The sequence below is a fragment of the Monodon monoceros genome, unplaced genomic scaffold, assembly GCF_005190385.1.
Source record: "Monodon monoceros isolate NGI ecotype Baffin Bay Population unplaced genomic scaffold, NGI_Narwhal_1 Super_Scaffold_7, whole genome shotgun sequence".
In the NCBI taxonomy this organism is placed as follows: Eukaryota; Metazoa; Chordata; class Mammalia; order Artiodactyla; family Monodontidae; genus Monodon; species Monodon monoceros.
In genome coordinates this window covers 87,484,697-87,506,455 of record NW_021703784.1, presented here as the reverse complement: position 1 = coordinate 87,506,455, position 21,759 = coordinate 87,484,697, and the positions used below count along the sequence as shown (strand labels likewise).

Sequence of the window (21,759 nt, the reverse complement as noted above, 5' to 3'; positions counted from 1 at the left end):
TTGTCATACATTAGTTGACGATAGGTGTGTGGGTTTATCTCTGGGCATTCTATCCTGTTCTACTGATCTATATTTCTGTTTTTGTGCCAGTACCATACTGTCTTGATTACTGTAGCTTTGTAGTATAGTCTGAAGTCAGGGAGCCTGATTCCTCCAGTTCCATTTTTCATTCTCAAGATTGCTTTGGCTATTCAGGGTCTTTTGTGTTTCCATACAAATCGTGCAATTTTTTGTTCTAGTTCTGTGAAAAATGCCATTGGTAGTTTGACAGGGCTTGCATTGAATCTGTAGATTGCTTTGGGTAGTATAGTCATTTTCACAATGTTGATTCTTCCAATCCAAGAACATGGTATATCTCTCCATCTGTTGGTATCATCTTTAATTTCTTTCATCAATGTCTTATAGTTCTCTGCATACGGGTCTTTTGTCTCCTTAGGCAGGTTTATTCCTAGGTATTTTATTCTTTTTGTTGCAATGGTAAATGGGAGTATTTCCTTAATTTCTCTTTCAGATTTTTCATCATTAGTGTATAGGAATGCAAGAGATTTCTGTGCATTAATTTTGTATCCTCCTACTTTACCAAATTCATTGATTAGCTCTAGTAGTTTTCTGGTAGCATCTTTAGGATTCTCTATGTATAGTATCATGTCATCTGCAAACAGTGAGAGTTTTACCTATTCTTTTCCAACTTAGATTCCTTTTATTTCTTTTTCTTCTCTGATTGCTGTGGCTAAAACTTCCAAAACTATGTTGAATAAGAGTGGTGAGAGTGGGCAACCTTGTGTTGTTCCTGGTCTTAGTGGAAATGGTTTCAGTTTTTCAACATCGAGAAAGATGATGGCTGTATGTTTGTCAAATATGATCTTTATTATGTTGAGGTAAGTTCCCTCTATGCCTACTTTCTGGAGGATGTTATATAAATGGGTGTTGAATTTTGTCAGAAGCTTTTTCTGCATCTATTGAGATTATCATATGGTTTTTCTCCTTCGATTTGTTAATATGATTTATCACATTGATTAATTTGCATATATTGAAGAATCCTTGCATTCAGGCGGGATAAACCCCACTTGATCATTGTGTATGATCCTTTACTGTGCTGTTGGATTCTGTTTGCTAGTATTTTGTTGAGGATTTTTGCATCTATTTTCATCAGAGATATTGCCCTGTAGTTTTTTTTTTTGTGACGTCTTTGTCTGGTTTTGGTAGCAGGGTGATGGTGGCCTCGTAGAATGAGTTTGGGAGTGTTTCTCCCCCTGCTATATCTTGGAAGAGTTTGAGAAGGATAGGTGTTAAGATCTCCTCTAAATGTTTGATAGAATTCACCTGTGAATCCGTCTGGTCCTGGGCTTTTGTTTGTTGGAAGATTTCTAATCACAGTTTCAATTTCAGGGCTTGTGATTGGTCTGTATATATTTTCTGTTTCTTCCAGGTTCAGTCTCTGAAGGTTGTGCTTTTCCAGGAATTAGTCCATTTCTTCCAGGTTGTCCATTTTATTGGCATATAGTTAGTTGCTTGTAGTAATCTCTCATAATCCTTCGTATTTCTGCAGTGTCGATTGTTGCTTCTCCTTTTTCATTTCTAATTCTGTTGAGTCTTCTCCCTTTTTTCTTGATGAGTCTGGCTAATGGTTTATCAATTTTGTTTATCTTCTCAAAGAACCAGCTTTTAGTTTTATTGATTTTTGGTATTGTGTCCTTCATTTCTTTTTCATTTATATCTGCTCTGATCTTTATGATTTATTTCCTTCTGCTAACTTTGGGGTGTTTTTGTTCTTCTTTCCCTAATATTGCATGGGTTCTTATTTCAATGTTCAAATATCTAGAATTTGACCATAATTCAGCATAGCCATTTGTAGTTCAAGCTATCATTATCTGTTGTCTAAATCATGACAATATCCTTCTAATTGGTCTTGACACTTTCACTTCTATTTCAGGGCAATGGAAGTTTATCTAATGATGGGGAATGGATCTGGAGAGGCAGTGGAAGATAAGTAAAACATTCGTCGTTACATCCCTAATTAATATTTAATATATTTGGATTTTTTCAACCTTCAAAGGAAAAAAAGATGTAGAATGTATTTTTTCTTGTTGTTGACATACAATATTATGTTAGTTTCAGGTGTACTACATAGTGGTTTGACATTTATATACATTATGAAATGACCACCACAATAAATTTAGTAACCCTCTGTCCCTGTGCAAAGTTATGATAATGTTATTGACCATATTTCTTATGTTGTGTATTATATTCCTATGTCTTACTTATTTTATAATTGAAGGTTTGTACCTCTTAATACCCTTCACCTATTTGCCCTCTCACCACCATCGCCTCTGGCAACCACTCATTTGTTCTCTGTATCTATGAATCTGATTTTGATTTGTTTTGTTTGTTCATTTGTTTTGTTTTTTATATTTCACATATAAGTGAAGTCATATGGTGTTTGTCTTTATCTGTCTGACTTACTTCACCCAGCATAATACCCTTTAGATCCATTCACATTATCACAAAAGACAAGATTTTATTTTATTTTTTTTATGGCTGTGTATATATACCACATCTTCTTTATTTGTTCAGCTATTGATAGACACTGAGGTTTATTCTATATCTTGAGTATTGTAAATAATGCTGCAGTGAACGTTGGGTTACATATATCTTTTCAAATCCAAAGTGGAATTATTGGACCACATAGAAGTTCTCTTTTTAATTTTCTGAGGAACCTTCATACTGTTTTCCATAGTGGATGCAACAATTTACCATCCTACCAACAGTGCATGAGGGTTCCCTTTTATCCACATCCTCACCAACACTTTATATTTGTTGTCTTTTTGATAATAGCCATTCTGACAGGTGTGAGATGGTTTTGATTTGCATTTCCCTGATGACTAGTGACTCTGAGCATCTTTTCATGTGTGTGAGATGCAGAATATTTTTGTGAAATCAACCTTTGGTTTGAGTCAGAAGTAAGAGGGAATCTTCATAAGATACTAGGTTCTATACTGGATTTGTTAACATAAACTGTTTTTATTTTCTTTTTTTAACCCATAGTTTAGTATATTACTAGCTGTCAACTTAAACTTCATTTGTCTTATCTCTTTGATTGTTACACAGTTCTAGAGAAAGGAATTGTTGGTCTTATTTTTATATCAGGTACCTAAGGTTTGGAGGGGTTAAACAAATAAGTGATAGAGTTACAATCAGAACTATATTTAAAAAATATATATGATTTCTATTACATTATCTTGCCTATCTTGCTAGTGGCAAGACATCTGTGCAATAACTCAGGTTTAAAATAATGAGGAGGCTAATTGCTGGCTATGGGAATGGGAACTTTCTGTAATTAGCAGATCAAGTTGAAGCGAGAATCTATAGAACTTGATGAAAGTATACAACAGATAATGAATTTAGGGAAGACAAGACTGATGGTGGGGTTTGAGGGCTGACCCTGGGAGACTTGTGCCTAGTTTATTGTAGAGGCACCTGGAATTATACATCATTATTCCAGGTTACTTTAGTTACACTGTTGATTTGAGAAGTCTGTGCAATTTCTCTCCTAGTTATAATTCAACCGCTGCTGATTCTACGTTTAAAAATACATACTGCACTTCCTAATCCAATGAAAGATGAGAACTACATTGATATATCTGCCAGATTTTTGTTGTTGTTACTTCTGTTGTTATTTTCATTTTTCTTCACAAACTCCAGCTGTCCCTCAGTCCCTCTGTTTCTACTGCATTCACCATATACTGTTCAGCATGAAGCTTACAGAAGCACAATCATGCAACTCTGCAGGTGCAAATTTGACACATTTGGCACCTGCAGACATTTGGAAAATTCACCAAGAGGCCTCTTCAGCCGTTAGGGGATGGGAAAAAAAACAAGTAGTGGACAACATAAACCCTTAATATTGTTATTATTATTTTTTCAAAACCAAATGCCTTCCAGTATGTCTCCTAGAGGACCAAATTAAAGCCAAGTTTGAATTAAAAATAAAATAATAACTCGTTTTGGGTTCTCCAAATACATTAAAGCACTAGAAATTCTCTTAGCTGCCTGCAAAAGAAAGCCATTCTTCTTAATGGTCATATAATTAAAATAGGGAAAATACATTTTTACAGATCTCTTTGTAAGTAAAAATTACCTGTGGGGAAACAATATGAGGTATTTCCATCAGAAATGTTTTTTCCCTTAAATAAAGGTCATTCTCTCTTTCAATGCCTTCATCAACCAGCATCAATAAGCATTTGTCCCAACCACGTATTAAAAGATGAGAACACTCTAAGCAGTTAAAAAGTAAAACTTTAAATTTCTCAACCCTTTTAATTTTAATTAACCACAGATCATTTTAGTGTGTGTATTCATCCTTTCATACATAGTGTTGTGGCTGACCTTTAAAAGTGTATGGAAATTAAGAAATGCAAAGCTACAACTCCTTCAGCAATCAAGAAACTTCATTCATTTATTCATTTATTTTGTTTCTAGTGTCCATATATATGAATCAAAAAAGTGGAGAGAACACTAGGCATTTTGATTGATCTGACATTCCAGGAAATACTTTGGAATAGGCACTTGGCCCCTTATGGCTGAACTGAAACGATGTTAAGAGAATAACGAAAATCTACCAAGATTGCCTTATTATAATTCGAGTAACTTTTATAATAAAAAAAATATAGATCATTGTGTATCACCATTTCTTCATATTGATAAGATTTTCAATAACCAGCCACAAAAACATAATTTGAGAACCTCTTGGAATTTATTGCATTGGAAATGGTGTATTAAAGAAAAAGGGTGCTTCACTTATTGGAAACACCATGGACCAGGTACTTTTGCTTATATTATTTTATTAAATCCTACACTGGTGTCCAGAAGGTAAAATCATTAACTGTATTTTCTATAACAGAGACTCATTATACCATGTACTTAGTACATATTATATATTCTAAGTGACTTACATATATTATTTATTTATAGCATGCTTAATTATCATAGGAGGAAGATACCATTATAATCTCCATTTTATAAATGAGGACACCCAGGCACAGAGGGGTTATGCAAATTACCCAAAGTCACACATCTAGTAAATGGTAGAGATGGAATTTGAAACCAGGGAATCTTGATCAGCATTCCCATATTTAGTCACAAAGTGATAACACTTAGGTCACTCCTGCATTAGTCAATCTAAGTTACCAAAAATGCAATAGAGGGATTTTAAAAAAGCCAAGATAATATCACCTAGTGGTTCTATTCAAATGTATACTAGGGAACCATAGTATTGTTAATACAGAACTGTAGGGGGCTGTAGCATTGTTTAATGCTGGAAGAGAGGTGACACCAAAATACTTCAGGATAATTTCCCTACTTCTTAATGTAATCTAAATCTAGCATGTAATCAAGATGCAATACAAAAAAAAAACCCTAGGGGGGGTGGAGATAATGATGTACTCCAGGAGGGCTCAAACCAAGGAGTACTTCCCAGAACTTCTGCTGCCAGTGTCCTTGTCCCTGTGGTGAGCCACAGCCACTCCCCCACTTCTGCAGGAGACCTACAACACTACCAGGGCTGGAAACAGAAGAGTTACCATTTGTGTTGAATGGAAATTGTCCCCATCCAAGATGTGCAGTTGTGCAGGAAACCAGCAGAGGACAGCATGAGGTCATACATGTCTATTGTCTTCTAGTACCAGTCTTTCTCAGGCAAGTTTTGAATGGGTAACAGGCCTCCCTAGACACAAGATCATAATATGAACACGCCCAAATGAAAAGATGGGTTCAGGAAACTTGCAGAAGCCTCTTAGATAGCCTCATCCACCAGAGGGCAGACAATAGAAGCAAGAAGAACTACAATCCTGCAGCCTGTGGAACAAAAACCACATTCAAAGAAAGATAGACAAGATGAAAAGGCAGAGGGCTATGGACCAGATGAAGAAACAAGCTAAAACCCCAGAAAAACAACTCAATGAAGTGGAGACAGGCAACCTTCCAGAAAAAGAATTCAGAATAATGATAGTGAAGATGATCCAGGACTTCAGAAAAAGAATGGAGGCAAAGATCGAGAAGATGCAAGAAATGTTTAACAAAGACCTAGAAGAATTAAAGAACAAAGAAACAGAGATGAACAATACAATAACCAATATTAAAAATACACTACAAGGAATCAATAGCAGAATAACTGACGCAAAAAATGGATAAGTGGACCTGGGAGACAGAATGGTGGAATTCACTCCTGTGGAACAGAATAAAGAAAAAAAGAATGAAAAGAAATGAAGACAGCTTAAGAGCCCTTTGGGACAACATTAAACACAACAACATTCATATTATAGGGGTCCCAGAAGGAGATGAGAGAGAGAAAGGACCCGAGAAAACATCTGAAGAGATTACAGTCTAAAACTTCCCTAACATGGGAAAGGAAATAGCCACCCAAGTCCAGGAAGTGCAGAGAGTCCCATACAGGATAAACCCAAGGAGAAACATGCCGAGACTCATAGTAATCAAACTGGCAAAACTTAAAGACAAAGAAAAATCACTGAAAACAGCAAGGCAAAAACAACAAATAACATACAAGGGAACTCCCATAAGATTAACAGCTGATTTCTCAGCAGAAACTCTACAAGCCAGAAGGGAGTGGCATGATATACTTAAAGGGATGAAAGGCAAGAACCTACAACCAAGATTACCCTACCATGCAGGGATCTCATTCAGATTCGATGGAGACATCAAAAGCTTTACAGACAAGCAAAAGCTAAGAGAATTCAGCACCACCAAACCAGCTCTACAACAAATGCTAAAGGAACTTCTCTAAGTGGGAAACACAAGAGAAGACAAGGACGTCCAAAAAAAACCCCAAAACAATTAAGAAAGTGGTCATAGGAACATACATATAGATAATTACCTTAAACATGAATGGACTAAATGCTCCAACCAAAAGACACAGGCTTGCTGAATGGATACAAAAACAAGACCCAAATATATGCTGTCTACAAGAGACCCACTTCAGACCTAGGGACCCATACAGACTGAAAGTGAGGGGATGGAAAAAGATATTCCATGCAAATGGAAATCAAAAGAAAGCTGGAGTAGCAGTACTCATTTCAGATAAAACAGACTTTAAAATAAAGAATGTTACAAGAGACAATGAAGGACACTATATAATGATCAAGAAATCAATCCAAGAAGAAGATATAACAATTATAAATATATATGCGCCCAACATAGGAGCACCTCCATACATAAGGCAACTGCTAACAGCTCTAAAAGAGGAAATCAACAACAACACAATAATAGTGGGGGACTTAAACACCTCACTTACACCAAAGACAGATCATCCAAACAGAAAATTAATAAGGAAACACAAGCTTTAAATGACACAATAGACCAGAAAGATTTAATTGATATTTATAGGACATTCCATCCAAAAACAGCAGATTACACTTTCATCTCAAGTGTGTGTGGAACATTCTCCAGGATAGATCACATCTTGGGTCACAAATCAAGCCTCAGTAAATTTAAGAAAATTGAAATCATATCAAGCACCTCTTCTGACCACAACACTATGAGATTAGACATCAATTACAGGGAAAAAAATGTAAAAAACACAAAAACATGGAGGCTAAACAATATGTTACTAAATAACCAAGAGATCACTGAAGAAATCAAAGAGGAAATCAAAAAATACTTAGAGACAAATGACAATGAAAACAGGACGATCCAAAACCTATGGGATGCAGCAAAAGCAATTCTAAGAGGGAAGTTTATAACTATACAAGCCTACCTCAAGAAACAAGAGAAATCTCAAGTAAACGATCTAACATTACACCTAAAGGAACTAGAGAAAGAAGAACAAACAAAACCCAATGTTAGCAGAAGGAAAGAAATCATAAAGATCAGAGCAGAAATAGAAACAAAGAAAACAATAGCAAAGATCAATAAAACTTAAAGCTGGTCTTTGAGAAGATAAACAAAATTGATAAACCTTTAGCCAGACTCAATAAGAAAAAGAGGGAGATGACTCAAATCAATAAGATTAGAAATGAAAAAGGAGAAGTTACAACAGACACCACAGAAATACACAGCATCCTGAGAGACTACTACAAGCAACTCTATGCCAATAAAATGGACAACCTGGCAGAAATGGAAAAATTCTTAGAAAGGTATAAACTTCCAAGACAGAACCACGAAGAAATAGAAAATATGAACAGACCAATCACAAGTAATGAAATTGAAACTGTGATTAAAAATCTTCCAACAGAAAGAAGTCCAGGACCAGATGGCTTCACAGGTGAATTCACTCCCTAACACCATACACAAAAATAAACTCAAAATGGATTAGAGACCTAAATATAAGACCGGACACTATAAAACTCTTAGGGGAAAACATAGGAAGAACACTCTTTGACATAAATCACAGCAAGCTCTTTTTTGATCCACCTCCTAGAGTAATGGAAATAAAAACAAAAATAAACAAATGGGTGAAACTTAAAAGCCTTTGCACAGCAAAGGAAACTACAAACAAGATGAAAAGACAACCCTCAGAATGGGAGAAAATATTTGCAAATGAATCAACGGACAAAGGGTTAATCTCCAAACTATATAAACAGCTCATGCAACTCAATATTAGAAAAACAAACAACCCAATCCAAAAATGGCCAGAAGACCTAGATAGACATTTCTCCAAAGAAGACATACAGATGGCCAAGAAGCACATGGAAAGCTGCTCAACATCACTAATTATTAGAGAAATGCAAATCAAAACTTCAATGAGGTATCTCCTCACACCAGTCAGAGTGGGCATCATCAGAAAATCCAGAAACAACAAGTGCTGGAGAGGGTGTGGAGAAAAGGGAACCCTCTCACACTGTTGGTGGGAATGTAAATTGATACAGCCACTATGGCGAACAGTATGGAGGTTCCCTAAAAAACTAAAAATAGAATTACCATATGACCCAACAATCCCACTACTGGGCATATACCCAGAGAAAACCATAATTCAAAAAGACACAAGCACCCCAATGTTCACTGCAGCAATATTTACAATAGCCAGGACATGATAGCAACCTCAATGCCCATCAACAGATGAATGGATAAAGAAGATGTGGTACATATATACAATGGAATATTACTCAGCCATAAAAAGGAATGAAATTGAATCATTTGTAGAGACATGGATGGATCTAGAGACTGTCATACAGAGTGAAGTAAGTCAGAAAGAGAAAAACAAATATCGTATATTAACACATATATGTGTAACCTAGAAAAATCGTACAGATGAACCAGTTTGCAGGGCAGAAATTGAGACACAGATGTAGAGAACAAATGTATGGACACCAAGGGGGGAAAGTGGCTGGGGGTGGTGGTGGTGGTGGTGTGATTAATTGGGAAATTGGGATTGACATATATACACTAATATGTATAAAATGGATAACTAACGAGAACCTGCTATTAAAAAAATAAATAAAATTAAATTTTAAAAAAAAAGGGGGAATTCTCTGACAGTCCAGTGGTTAGGACTCCATGCTTTCTTTGCCTAGGGCGCAGGTTCAGTCTCAGGTGTGGGAACTAAGATCCCGCCAGAGGTGTGTCACAGCCAAAAAAATAAAAAAATAAAAATTGGGCCTACCTTGGTGGCACAGTGGTTAAGAATCAGCCTTCCAACATAGGTGACACGGATTCTAGCACCGGTCCAGGAAGATCCTACGTGCCATGGAGCAACTAAGCCCGTGTGCCACAACTACTGAGCCTGCGCTCTAGAGCCTGAGAGCCACAACTACTGAAGCCCACGTGCCTAGAGCCTGTGCTCCATAACAAGAGAATCCACCGCAATGAGAAGCCCGTGCACCACAACTAGAGAAACTGTGTGCACAGCGATGAAGACCCAACACAGCCAAAAATAAATAAATAAATTTATTTAAAAAATAATAAATGAATAAAAAATAAATATTAAAGGAGAAAAAGAATGCTTTAAATAAGTTTGGAAGCAACTAAGGAAGAAAAAAAGAAAACCTAGCAGAAAGGGCCGAAACTGAGAATTTAAGTATAAGATCTTTTAGTGAGTACCAAGGAGAGCAAGTCTTTAAGATCAAAAATATTTGTAAAAATATTCGCACGTGTCTTCATTTTTTTTTTTTTTTTTTACTAAACTCTAGGGACAGTTTAGATCAGGAGTAGAGGGGTTCAAACAAAAATATGCAGTAATGCAGTAGTTTGTGAAAGATGAATTTGTCTCCCTTTATTTCTAATGAGGTCGGAGTCTTACCTTAAGACCTACCTTACCTAAAGTAAGTCATTGAATTCGACTTACTTTATTTTGTTTTTAAATAGCAAAAATAAAAAGATGTTTAACATCATTAGTCATTAGGAAAATGCAAATTAATGTCACAATAAAATACCACTTTATCTCCATGGCTAAAATTGAAAAGACTATCTATATCATGAATTGTCAAGGATGTGGAAAAATTGGAACTATTATGCAGGTGGGGATTTCAAATTATATCACCACCTTGGAAAACAGTTCGGCAGTTTCTTAAAAAGTTACGACATACAAAGGCCGTATCACTGGGTGTTTCATGACAAATTTGCCCCAATGGTATTCAATCTTATAAATCTGACAGTTGACATGTTATCACTTTTGTATTACTCTTGTGAAACTCCTGAAGCCACCATTTGCTTTAGAAATTAAACATATTTTTTTTTTTTTTAAGACTTGGGCATCTATTTCTTAAACATCTTAGTCTTTCCTGCCTGTAAAAAAACATAATTATTCTTCAAAAGCCAGTTTGCATATTCCTTCCCTGTGAAGCCTTCCCTGATCTATTCTACATGGTATTAGTTTACTCAGGCTGTTAAAACAAATGACCACAAACTTGTTGTCTTACAACAACAGGAATTTATTATCTCATAGTTCTGGAAGCTATACCTCTGAAATCAAGGTGTTGGCAGGGACCTGTCCTTTGTGAGGGTTTTAAAGACTCCTTCTTTGCCTCTTCCAATTTCTGGTGGTCTCAGGCATTCCTTACCTTGGGGCAGCAGAACTCCAATCTCAACCTCTGTCTTCACATGGCTGTCTTCTCCCTATGTGTGTCTCTTTCTCTCTAACCAAATTTTCTTCTTAAAAGAACACCAGTCATACTGAAATTAGAGTCACTTTAACCAGTATGACTTTATCTTAACTAATTAAATCTCCAAAGACCCTATTTCCAAATAAGGTCACATTCTGAGGATCTGGGTGGACATGAATTTTTAGGAGATGCTATTCAACCCAGTAGAGTCCACCCTATGGCCACCAAAAATTCACATCCATCCTACGTGCAAGATACATTCATTCAATCCCAATATCCCCAAAGTCTTAATCTCTTTGAGCATTAACTCTATACCAAAATCTCACATACATATCAAATTAAAATTTTTCAAATTTCATTATCTAAGTACTCTAAATTTAAAAAGTTAATAATAATCTAAATAATCTACAGGTGAGATTCTGGATATGATTAATCCTGGGGGAAAATTTCTCACCATCTTTGTACCTGTGAAACTGGAAAAATTATCTGATTCCAAAGTACAAGTTATAGAACTGGCATGGGATAGACATTTGTATTTTGAACTGGAGAACATGAAAAGAATAAAGGAGTTACTGACCCAAAGCATTTTTGGAATCCAGCAAAGTAAATTCCATTAGGTTTCACAATTTGAGAATAATTCTCTGGTTTGATCTCCCTTTGGATTTATGGAAGGTCTTTTTTTGGGTGTAAGGAGGCCTCAACAGCTCATCCTCTGGGCCTACAGAACTAAGTCCATTATTTGTGCCTTTGGGTCGACCTATCTGGCTTCTGCTTCTTCCCTCAAAGTAATTTTGCTTTTGCTTGAAGGGTAGCTCATGACTGTACCTGAATAGTTTTTTCAACTTGTTTCCTGCCTATAATCCTAGAAGACCAACAGCCTTCCTTCATTTCATGCTGTTTCTATCCCCTTCAGTTCAAGCTCACAGTGTTTCTGTTGATGAAACATTCTCAAAAATCTTGTCAGGTGGTGCACAGGCTTAGTTGCTCCACGGCATGTGGGATCTTCCCGGACCAGGGCTCGAACCCGTGTCCCCTGCATTGGCAGGTGGATTCGTAACCACTGCGCCACCAGGGAAGCCCTGGGCCGTTTTGTTTGAGCACCTCTCAGAGAATTTATGGAAAGCAAGGTAACCCTCGCATGTTTTCAAGTGGGCATCTAACACCATTGCCATTATACAATCATTGCAGGGGTTGGCATATTGTAAATAGTAACGTGTTAAAACAAAACGGGTCACATCATATTTTAAATATAATGCAGGAAGTATTAACACCACCATGATTTGATACTAGGATGCATTTAAAAATACAAGAACAAGCTCTTCTTTAATAGACAGTTTGCATGTTTCCTTTTTCTCTTTGTATTTTCATTCCCCTCCCTCCATGAATTGATGAGAATGTGAAAAAAAAACTTGTCAGTTTACCATGTATGTTGAAGGAATCCATACCATTAAGGAATCCATACCATTAAACAAGAAGGTTCTTTAAAGATCGTGCCTGCATAACCCATCTCTATTCCATAACCCACCACCCATGAGCTGGGTGACACACATAATGTGTGTCACACACATAATCTCCTCAGCAAAAGTTACTAAGGCACAACCATGGACATGTTTCCCAAGCATTCTATCTCAATAGGGTGAAAATTTTCCAAATCATCAAGTACTGGTTCATTTTTACTTAACAGTTCTTTTCTCAATTTATCTTTTTGCTATAAACTAAATTAGCAAACAGGCCACCCATTCCAGAGCTTGGTGGGAATCTCCTTAGCTAAATATCCAAGTTCATAGCTTACAAGTTATACTTTCCACACAATACTAGAACTCGATTCAGTCAAGTTTTCTGCCACTATAGCAAAGATCACTTGACATCTAATATCCAGTAATAAGTTTCTTCTTTCCTTCTGAGACTTCACTAGAAACATCTTTAATGTTCATATTTCTACCTGTTGATTCTGTGAATGATGATATATGTAATTTAAGACAACAGAAGATTTCTCTAACTTACTGTTTATTCTTTACTCTTTCTGATCTCCCACCAGATTTGCCTCTAACATTCATATTTCTATAAACCGCCTTCTCAAGGCAATCTAAGATTTTTTAATCATGCTCCTCAAAATTTTTCCAGCCTTTCTAGCCAATTCCTAGCTACTTCCACATTTTTAGGTGTTTGTTAAATAGCTATACAACTTCTGGTACCAAGATCTGTATTCGTTTCTGAGGGTCACTGTAGGAATTGCCAAAAATTAGGAGACTTACCACTAGAGAAATTTATTCTTTCACAGTTCTGGAGGCTAGAAGATATAAGCAAGGCCAGGTTCTGTCTCAAAGCTCTAAGGAAGAAAGCTTTCTTGCCTCTTCGAGTTTCCAAAGGCCTCAGGCATTCCTTGACTTGGGACAGCATAACTCCAATTTCTACATCCTTCTTCAAAGGCTATCTTCCCTCTCTATGTCTCTGTATTCAAATTTCCCCCTCCATAATAAGGACATAAGTCACTGGATTTAGAGCCTATCCTAATCCAGTATGACCTCATCTTAACTAATTATATTTGCAGAGACTGTTTCCAAATAAGGTCACATTCTGAGTTTCCAGATGGACATGAGTTGGGGGGTAGGGAAGGAGCACTATGCAACCTAGTACAAACACTAAACAAAATCAGCTCCCCTCATCTGAATGTTCTCATGATACCCTATATCAAATTCTACTATAGAATGAACATATTATATGATAATTGTTTGTTTCACTATCTGTCTACTCTATAGAACAATAATGATCATGAACGACAGATTTTATTTTTAATTTCTTACCTCATTGTATCCCCATTGTCTAGCGTAATGACTAAGACATGATCAATAAATGATTATTTAATGACTTACAAATGAATAAGTGCTCCATATATCCTAGAGCTAAAGTTAAATTGAACAAAATGGTTTATAGTCACTACTAAGGTTATATTGAACATATTTTAGTATCAAAGCCCCTGTTAGCTTTTCACATATTTGGTTTAAAAGATTGTCTTAAAAAAGTAAACACTAAAGTTGCATCTAAAGTGAATGACATTACAATAAAAAATAGAGATGTCTTGTTGTAGTAAAATTGTTTTACCTATGTCAAGTGCTTTTCTGTGGAAACAGAAGATCTCTTCAGCAACACGTTAAAGGCCAAAAATTTTTTAAAAGAGCAGAGTTGCAGTATTAAAAATTGCTCAAGCTATTTACATTTTTGTAAAATGGATCTCCAATTATATAAATTACAGACATTTGATTTTTTAGTCTTTTTCTCTCCATAGTGAACTTTTGCAGGAAAAAATTTACATCATTTAAATCTTGTTCACTCGTGTCCTTGCCCAGTCATTGGCTTGTTCACGTAAAAAAACTAAAACACTAACAAAAGCAAAAAAATCTTAATAAAGAACTTACAGATCATCTCTTAAACCAATTTATTATTTCAGTGAGAAAGGAGGGTTTAGGGACTAGCAGTTCTTTTACTTAGCAGTTTATAGCATTGATTCTCCTAAGAACTATAAGTTAATAATGTGAGTTTTTAAGGGCTAATGGAAACAGTATACTTATCTGTGATAAATCTGTTCAAATTAATGTATCTTACTGAGTAAGAGTGTGGGGTTCTGTCATCAGACTGCATGCATGTTAAGCTTGTATCCCACATTCACTATCTCCAGAATCTTAGAAGATATGTTCTCTAAGACTCAATTTCTTCAACTGTAAAATCTGTATAAAAGCGGTACTTGGTTCATTTGGTTGATGGAATGACTCAATGAAATCATCACTTTTCATAGTGCCTGTCACACAGAGGAGCTATTTTTCAGTTCCTTATGTTTTTATTTCCCTCTTTTCATGATCAATCAGGCTTACTAAAATATTGCATTTACTTGCAATTAATAAGATTCTTATCAGCTGGTATTTATCAGCTGGTATTATCATACTTGATGGTGGAGTTTAATTGAGGTGGCAAAAGTGGCGATCTCATTCTGACCAAGTGCTGAGATAGGCAGATGCATAAGGCTTTGACAAAGAGAAAATAAGAAACAAAATTGAATGTTACTTAATAAACATATTTTAGTAGACTACATTTTTCTGGTAATAACTTGAAAAGAAACAAAAAAATACATCATCGGTGGAAATATTTGGGGTGGTAAAAACTTTTAACGTTTAATTCCTCAACCTTAGTCATATGTGAGATAGTCTTTCTCTTTTTGTCCCATTCCCTCACTCCTTGTGCAGACAGAGGCATATGTGCAATGGAGGCAACTTGTTGAATAATGAAATTCATTACAGTGGAGGGTGTGATCCAATTTGAAAGGATGATAGTAGAGGAGCTGATAACTATGTCTCCACTTGTCATAGAGAATGTTACCTTGTTTGACTAGAAAATGTCAAATCCAATGGCTACTTCTCCAGACCATAATTAATGTAGTTATGTACAATAACAAGAACAAAAAGAAATCACAATTTTGCTTGTATATTAGCATTACATTAATATGAACTTTGTTTATCTGAGCCTATGAATTTTTGTTTTAGCTAGTGAACTTACTCAAATCAGGAGAGTTTAGCAGGAATTTGAAGAGATTTTTAAAGACATTTCCTCTAACTGGCTCTGTAGAGTACACCAGTTGTGAATATGTATGTACAAATGGAAATATGTATGTTTTCCCCTTTGGATATTTGTTTCTATCCTAATTACCAGAAAAGACACAAAAAGAAATTTGAACTAGTTATTCCAGCAGCCTATATTTAATTTCAAACTGTCAGAAAATATTTCCTTACAACCTCTATTGTAACAGAAATAAGAAAGTGATAACTTTAAAAACATTCTAGTGTTTTCCCATTCTTCAAAAATAGTTTAGACTAAAAGACTAGTTCTTTCTTAAGACATACCATGAGAGGGCTGAGAGTTACCACTCATGATCTTTAATAAAAATGTGTTTACATTTGCCAAGAAAGGAATTATTACAAGTTAATATTCCAATACAAGTTTCTAACATGGAATTATATCAACACAATTACTATAAGAGTATCTTCTATATCTTACTTTAAACTTTTGTTGGCTAGAAATAGAATAAAAGCCTATAAGTGGAAAGTTTTCTGTGACATTGAATCAATGCTATTTTGGAAATCCTGTTTTGTTGTTGCTTTTTGTTGTGTTTTGTTTTTCTGGTGAGACAGGACAAGTTTCCTATATGTTCTGGCAATTAAAATTTCCCTACAAATAAAGCAAGAAGATTTGCTCCAGTGCAACTGGCTGTAGAACTGCATGCTCTTCCAATACAAGGAAAAAAATCCCCTTCCTACTTCACCTCCAGCAGTCCTCTTCACTTGGAAGCAGTGGGGAGTGTTCAGGTATACACAGAGTAGCTGAGTTATATAGCTCTCAAATCCCTTTATTTACCCCCTTTTAAAAAATTTATTTATTTATCTATTTATTTTTGGCTGTGTTGGGTCTTCATTGCAGTGCACGGGCTTCATTGCGGTGGCTTCTCTTGTGATGGAGCACAGGCTCTAGGCACATGGGCTTCAGTAGTTGTGGCATGTGGGCTCAGTACTTGTGGCTTGTGGGCTCTAGAGCGCAGGCTCAGGAGTTGTGGAGCACGGGCTTAGTTGCTCCGCGGCATGTGGGTTCTTCCTGGACTAGGGATCGAACCTGTGTCCCCTGCATTGGCAGGCGGATTCTTAACCACTACACCACCAGGGAAGTCCCTATTTACCCCTTTGAAAAATGGTTTTCCTCTGGAAAAAGTTCATGAAAACTCATGGGAAGGAAAAGGTAAATTTTACTTAATTTTCCCACAAAACTCACAAATATTCCCTCTAGTTAAGACCACATTTCCAAGAAAATATGGTAGGTTGTATGGTATTATAGACTACAGAGACAAAACAGGGAATAAAGCCAAAACAATGAAAAAGTTAACTTCACTGAATTAATCAAGAAATTTAATTCAGATTTTGGGGTGGAGGTTGTATTATACTTGCTTTTACCAATAGTAGGTTATTATACAACTTTTGAGTCATAGTCTTTTAGTTCTGTCTCCCTACTTTGAAGAAGATCAAACTGGAAATGCCCTTAAGAATGAGAAGAGGATTTTTTTTGGCAGTTTAGAAGTATTGGGGTCCAGGGAGGCCACCCCAAAATGGCATACTTATTATTTTGAATTAAAGTGACTTAAGAAATGGCCAGTACAAGAGGGACACTCTGACCCTCTTTTCTGTCTCCCTAAAAACAGGAAATCTCCTATATGAAAGGTGCACTCCCTGCATCTAAAGGTAGAAGGATACCCTTGTCACCAAAGATAGGAAGATAGGGAATTTGGGGCTAAGTAGCCTATATAAACAAACCTGTTATTTATTTCCTCAAGCCCAAACTCTGTTCAGATTCTTCATTAATTGGGCACCCAAAACCTAGGTTTCTTTGCCCTATCAGTTGCTCACAAATTTATTGTTTCTTTGTCTAAAAAGTATAAAAGCTGCCTGCTTTGGCCACTTCTTAGGTCCCATTTCTATGGGACCTCCATGAACATGAATTGAAATGTATTTCTTTTTCTCCTGTTAATCTGTCTTGTGCCAAATTTTTTATTAGTCCAGCCACAAGAACTAAAGAGAAATTTTCCCCTCCCTGACAGAGAGTTAACTTTGCATGACTGTTCTAAACTTCTTGGTTTAAGTTGTGAGTGCCAAAAGTTCAAACTTTCTTTGAACAATAGGCTTCAATTTATATATTGTTCTTTTTTAAGACTAAGCCTCTTTATAAAAATTGATATCAAATTAAAGCAGAGTTTCCAAATACTAATAAATATTTTCACTTAGCTATGCTTTTATATGCTCATTTTAAATTGTATTTGGAAAAAACGGTTGGGTACTGTTGTCTTTTAATTGACTGGAAAGTTTCAAATCCCCCAGGTTTTAGTTTTTGATGAGCTGTGGAGAAGGCTTTTTAATGAGTTGGTGAGTGACATTGATTACCATTAAATCACATTAAACAGAGGAAACAATGCTATTAACTTATAGTTTTCTAGATTCCATAATAGCTAATGCATAGGCAGTCTTAAAGATTAGCAATTCCCCAAGACACAGAGCAGCTAATAACTCACTCTGAAGAATAATAGAAAAATATTCTTGGACATAATTTACTGATATCCTCAAACTTGGTTATAATCTAGACAAATTTTAGACATAATTAAAATGATGGTTTGATAATGATAAAAGTGATGTCACCTCCTGCTTAATTATCATAGCAAATGTTACCAAACAGAGAACGTATTGTAGATTTTCTACATCACAGGTAGTGTTGGATATGGTTCGTTTTAACTTTTATAGACATTCCCTTTCATTTTATTCCCTCAGCCATCTCTTCTATTTAAGCTAATAGCATTGGTACTTGCTCTCAAAGACAACATTCTAATGGAACACCCTGTCTTTGATCTCTCCATTTTATCTTGGCTTACATAGTATATTTAGCTTCACAGATTAATCTTCCTAAAGCACAGTTTGGGTAGATTGATTCCTTGCTTGATTATATCTCCCATTGCTTAGTAGAGAGAACTTAATTTTCTTAGTGGAGCATTCAAGAAATTTTACAATCTGAACCCTTTTTATTCCCAAACTTCTACCAGTCAACTTCATATATACTCTAGGTGAACTTCAACCATTCAGTTTCTGATAGGTTTCAGATGAGCTGAGCTCAGCACTCATTAAATATAGTACAATGTTTCTTCATCAGTGAGCAGCAAATAATTCAAAGGTATGTGGCCAAATTTTGCTGCATTTAAAAAATGTGTTTTGATATAACTAAAAATACTTGCAGTTATGATCAGGCCTGTTAGAGAGACTATTTAGCAGAGGTCATTCAAAGTGGGGTAGAACAGAATGTGATTTGCCATAAGACAGAGGTAAGAAATGTAATGTCAAACCACACCAAAGACAAATCCTTGCTCCCTGGGATCAATAATAATTGCTTTGTAAGTATATAAGAAAGCTTGGTCAGGGCAGTAAACAGTTCAACTCAAAAAGTAATACAATATTGAAGGAACACCAATTCAACAATGCAATAACTGTGGATACCTTTATAGACAATTTGGAATGCTGTTACAGTGTATGGTGATTGTGTTCTCTTTATTATTCTCTCATATAATGTTTTTATGAGATTTTTAATCACTTTACATGTGCTACTAAAAAAATATCTAGTATTCTAAAATGGGCTACAAATGCAAAATATGTGTACCAATGCTTTTAACTAATCCCTTTTTCCTGGAAAGTCTTACCTCTACTCTTCCACCCCCAATCCCCACCTTGACTTCTCATCCTTCAAAGTGTTCTGCCTCAAAATTGCTTTCTTCATTAGCTACTCATCTTCTTAGTTTCTGTAATATTGTGGTAGAATCTCCTTGTGGAGGCACTTCTCTCATTTTTTCTACTTTGTTTTAACATCTTCTGTTTTTCTTTCCTTCTTTAATAGTGTTGAAACTTCTTAGGGGTATGGTTTTGTCATAATCATATGTACTTCTGAATTTTCAATATTCTTCATATTTTATGACACCCATTGGGTCTTTGAAAAATATTTGTTGAATAAATGGTTGAATTAAGTATGAATGAGTGGACATCTTTTTTATAAAAGGAAAATAAATATATAATGTTTATTTTGAAAAGACTAATATTAAATTGCCCTAAGTATAGACATAACCCTTGTTTATTTATCTAATGTCAATTAGATATTTAAATGATTGATTTAATTATTTTAGGCCTTCTTTGCCTAATAGGTCATAATGTTAGTTTTACCAGAGATGCGGGCATTCTTCTCAATTTTCTAAATGTGCTATGTTATTTTATCTATTCCATATTCATTATAATTGGGAAAGATAGATTTTTTATTTTAAAGCATATTTTTGACATTTTAATTAATGATAAATTTTTGAAAACTCTTTGATACCATCAGTATTTAGTATAATTATGGATTTCATGTCCCCTCCAAATTTTTAAATCTCCATTATCAACTTTTTCTCAGATAGTTTTGCAGAAATGCTCTGTGTTAACTTTGATTTCATTTACTCTTAATGATAATTCCTTGTTTTCATACCCTAACTATATGCTGTTGAGCATGCTTGCTACTATTTTCCTCTCTCTTTTTTTTTTTTTTTGTCCTTGAGATTGATGTTTCATCTTAAAGCAGGGATTGTTAAGTAGAAAATTATTCTACTACTTACAGTTATAGCCACTGCATTTATAGGCTATGTACTACCATGAGGACAAATGTCATTCTGAGGGGCAAGAGTCATTACAAACCTGCTCTCAGCAATCCCATATATTGGTACCACTCTTGTCGAATGGATCTGAGGTGGCTTTTCCGTAGATAAAGCAACACTCACATGATTCTTCGCTTTTCGTTTTATCCTCCCCTTCATCATTACAGCACTAACAGCTGTCCACCTACTATTCCTCCATGAAACAGGATCCAACAACGCCACAGGAATCCCATCTGACATAGACAAAATTCCATTCCACCCTTATTACACAATTAAAGACATCCTAGGCACTCTACTACTAATCCTAGTCTCACTAATACTAGTCCTATTTTCACCCGACTTGCTAGGAGACCCTGACAACTACACCCCAGCAAACCCACTCAACACACCACTGCATATTAAACCAGAGTGATATTTTCTATTCGCATATGCAATTCTACGATCAATTCCCAAAAAACTAGGAGGAGTTTTAGCCCTATTACTTTCAATCCTAATTCTAGCATTTATCCCAATACTTCACACATTCAAACAACGAAGTGTAACATTCCGACCCCTTAGCCAATTCTTATTTTGTGTGCTAGTGGAAAACCTACTAATACTAACATGGATTGGTGGACAAACTGTAGAACATCCCTTCATCATTACTGGACAACTCGCATCTATTTTATACTTCCTTTTAATTCTAGTACTAATACCAGTAAATAGCATCATTGAAAATAATCTCCCGAAAAGAAGAGTCTTTGTAATATATCATATTACCCTGGTTTGTAATCTAGAAAAGGAGAACAACACACCTCCCTAAGACTCAAGGAAGAAGCCCCGAGCTTCACTGCCAGAACCCAAACCTGAAATTCTACTTAAACTATTCCCTGAAATTATATTATAAGACATTTACAGAATTGTTAAGTACTATATCAGTATCAAAACAGCCCATTTTATCATAAACTATTATGTACATAGTACATACCTGTATTACCACATTAATAAGTATATACATTTATACGTACATTACATTATATATATAATTGTACATTACATTACTTACCCCATGTTTATAAGCATTCACATCCTATTATTAGTATTACATAGTACATATAATTAATCGTACACAGTACATTAAGTCAAATCAATTCCAGTCAACATGCATTTCCCGTCCATTAGACCACAAGCTTAATCACCAGGACCATCAACCCGCTTGGCAGGTACCCCTCTTCTCACTCTGGGCCCATAATCTGTCGGGGTTTCTATTAATGAACTTTATCAGACATCTGGTTCTTACTTCAAGGCCATCTCACCTAAAATCGCCCACTCTAACCCCTTAAATAAGACATCTCGATGAACCAATGACTAATCAGCCCATGCTCACACATAACTGTGATTTCATGCATTTGGTATTTTTTAAGCTTTAGGGGGGATGCTTGGACTCAGCTATGACCTTAAAAGGTCTTAACACAGTCAAGC

At 35.6% G+C, this 21,759-nt stretch overlaps 1 pseudogene; it reads left to right on the top strand.

Annotated features, from left to right (window-relative positions):
• LOC114887595 overlaps positions 1–21,100 on the top strand; it is a 167,596-nt pseudogene extending 146,496 nt beyond the window's left edge.
• Positions 21,101–21,759: the final 659 nt, after the last annotated feature.